The sequence below is a fragment of the Rutidosis leptorrhynchoides genome, chromosome 10 (assembly GCF_046630445.1).
Source record: "Rutidosis leptorrhynchoides isolate AG116_Rl617_1_P2 chromosome 10, CSIRO_AGI_Rlap_v1, whole genome shotgun sequence".
In the NCBI taxonomy this organism is placed as follows: Eukaryota; Viridiplantae; Streptophyta; class Magnoliopsida; order Asterales; family Asteraceae; genus Rutidosis; species Rutidosis leptorrhynchoides.
In genome coordinates, this window is record NC_092342.1 from 253,963,905 (window position 1) to 253,967,787 (window position 3,883).

A 3,883-nucleotide genomic window follows, 5' to 3' on the forward strand; every position below is an offset into this window, starting at 1 on the left:
AACTTCATTGTCAACTTCCATCGGACTATGTATGTAATGTTTAACTCTGTGACCATTAACTTTAAATTCAATTCCATTTGAATTTATTAATTCTATCGTTCCGTATGGGAAAACTCTTTTGACTATGAATGGTCCAGACCATCTTGATTTCAATTTTCCAGGAAATAGCTTGAATCGTGAATTGAAAAGAAGAACTCTATCTCCTTCTTTAAATTCTTTTGAACTTCTGATTCTTTTATCATGCCATTTCTTCGTTCTTTCTTTATAGATTAACGAATTTTCGTATGCTTCATGTCTTAATTCTTCTAATTCGTTAGTTGACTTAATCGTAGACGACCAGCTTCATGTAAATCAAGATTACATGTTTTCAAAGCCCAAAATGGTTTGTGTTCAATTTCTACTGGAAGATGACATGCTTTTCCGTAGACGAGTTTAAAAGGTGTGGTTCCAATTGGAGTTTTGTAGGCTGTTCTAAAAGCCCAGAGTGCATCCTCCAATTTAATGGACCATTCCTTCGGATTTGATCCTACGGTTTTCTCTAAAATACGTTTTAAAGCTCGGTTGGTATTTTCAACTTGTCCACTTGTTTGTGGATGATATGCGGTGGAGATTTTATGAGTTACTCCATATCTTTTAAGAACTTTTTCAAGTTGATTATTACAGAAATGAGTTCCCTGATCACTTATTAAAGCTTTCGGTGTTCCAAACCTTGCAAAAAGACGTTTTAAAAAGTTGACTAAAACTCGTGCATCGTTAGTTGGGAGAGCTTGTGCTTCCGCCCATTTAGATACATAATCAATGGCAACGAGAATGTAGAGATTATTATGAGATTTTGGAAATGGACCCATAAAGTCAATACCCCAAATGTCAAATACTTCACATACTTGTATGACATTTTGTGGGATTTCATCACGTTGACTTATTTTTCCGGCCCTTTGACATGCATCACAGGATTTGCAAAGAAGGTGTGCGTCTTTGTAAATTGTAGGCCAATAGAATCCAGCTTCATAAACTTTTCTTGCTGTTAATTGAGGCCCATAATGCCCTCCTGTTGGTCCTGTGTGACAATGGTTTAAAATTTTACTAGCTTCATCTCCGAATACACATCGGCGTATTATTCCATCTGGACAACTTTTAAACAGATGTGGATCTTCCCAAAAATAGTGTTTTATATCACTGAAGAATTTCTTTCGTTTTTGGTACGACAATCCTTTTTCAAGGAATCTGCAAACTAAGTAGTTTGCATAGTCTGCAAACCATGAGATTTCATTATAATCTATCTTCAATAGATATTCATCAAGAAAGTTGTCTTGTATGGCCGATTCATTTAGAACTTCTAATTCGGGATTTTCAAGACGAGAAAGATGATCAGCGGCGAGATTTTCTGCTCCTCTTTTATCTCGGATTTCAATATCGAATTCTTGTAAGAGTAAGATCCAACGGATTAATCTTAGTTTAGCATCTTGTTTCGAAAATAGGTATCTAAGAGCAGAATGGTCGGTATAGACCACCGTTTTAGCTAGAACGAGATATGATCGAAATTTGTCAAAAGCAAAGACAATAGCAAGGAGTTCTTTTTCAGTAGTTGTATAATTTGTTTGTGCTCCTTGTAACGTCTTACTAGCATAATATATAGGTTGAAATGGTTTTTCAATCCTTTATCCTAAAACGGATCCCATTGCAAAATCACTTGCATCGCACATTAGTTCAAATGGTAGATTCCAATTCGGTGTTATCATGATCGGCGCATTTGATGTTATGCGAGGTGTATATAAAATAGCTTTATATTTTAGCAGGAAATACTATTAAATACGATACAATTTTACACAAGATATTTATTTATTTAGAGAATGGATATACTTAAACCTTGCTACAACACTTATAGGCAGTGTACCTAATCGTACAGTAGTGTAGTTTTTAGTAAGTCCGGTTCGTTCCACAGGGAAAATCTTTAAACAAAGCTTAACGCTATATTAGTTTACTTTTATAAAAATACAAATATATATATAAGTAATATTATTATTATAAAGGGGGGTTTTTACCGTTTAATGACCGGTTTGTCGATTTTAAAACTTTAGTCGCAGTTAAAACCAAATGTAAAATAATAAATAAATACAAGACTTAATTTAAAGCGTAAAGTAAATAACGATAATGAAATTGCGAATAATAAAAGTGCGATAAAATAAACTTGCGATAATTAAAAAGTACGATAATTAAAAGTGCAATTAAATACAATAACAATAAAAATGCGATAATTAGAAGTGCAATTAAATATAAAATAAAGAAAATTAAATATGAAATAAAAGAATTATGCTTATTTAAACTTTCGTAACCATGATGTTTGACGTGTTGATTTTAGTTTTATGCCCATGGTTGAATTGTCCTTTGTCCTTTATTATTTAATATGTCCGTCTGGTTTTTGTCCATAACAGTCCATTAGTCATAAATATAAAGTGCGAGTGTCCTCGTCAAATTATCCTTATACCCGAAGTTAAATATTCCAACTAATTGGGGACTTAAACTGTAACAAGGTTTTATTACTTTGTTTAATAATTACACCAGAATGTCGACTGAGTGTAATCCAAGGTTTTAATACTTTGTTATCAATTATGCCAAGTGTCCTTGTACATAATTTCACCCCTGTTTTAATAATTCTAGTGGCTATTAATCCATTCCCGTGTCCGGTTAAATGAACGATTATTTGTACATATAAATACCCCGCCCATCATGTCCGATCGAGTGTATATGGTAATTTATAGGGACGCCCAATTGTAAATCTTTATATTAACATTAACAAACTATCATTTAGTTAAACAAATATAAAGCCCATTAATAGCCCATAGTCTAATTTCCACAAGTGTCGTTCTTTTGTCCAAACCCCAATTATGGTACAAAGCCCAATTACCAAATTTTAGTAATTAGCCCAACATCATGATTACTTCGGATTAAATAAGCATAATAATAACTTAGCTACGAGACATTAATGTAAAAAGGTTGAACATAACTTACAATGATTAAAAAAATAGCGTAGCGTTACACGGACAGAATTTCGACTTACACCCTTACAACATTCGCTAACATACCCTTATTATTAGAATTATAATTAAAATTAAAATTAAAATATAAATATAAATATATTTACGTATACATATATAGAGAGAGATTGAATTTTTTTTATGATCAAAATGATCAGAATTCTTTTGGCTTTATAGGGAATTGAGTTCAGGGGTACTCCGCGACTCGCGGCAATTTTTGCCTTCAAACTCCGTGAGTCGCGAAGTTTGAAAATACAGCTCACCCTCCTTTGGCTTCTTTCTTGCCGACGATTTATAAATATATTATAATATATATATTAATTTTAAGAATTAATTATATATTATATTATATTTATGTACATAGTTGACTCGTAATTTTTAGTCCATTGCGTCGAGCGTTGAGAGTTGACTCATGTCCCGGTTCCGGATTTTCGAACGTCCTTGCGTACAATTTTATATTTTGTACTTTGCGTTTTGAATCTTGTACTCTTGTAATTTCGAGACGTTTCTTATCAATAATTGGAACCTCTTTGATTGTATTTTATACTTTTGAGCTTTTTGGACCTTTGCGTCTTCAATTCATCGAATCTGTCTTTTGTCTTCACCTTTTATTATTTAAACGAATATCACTTGTAAATAGAACAATTGCAACTAAAAGCTTGTCTTTCTTGAGGAATAATGCTATGAAATATATGTTCGTTTTTAGCATTATCAAATATTCCCACACTTGAGCGTTGCTTGTCCTCAAGCAATATAGTCTTGAAATACTAGAATCACTTCTTTATGCTTCACACTTTGTACATCAGTGATTTCTTTGCGGCGGTATAAACAATGGTAGTAACGATATG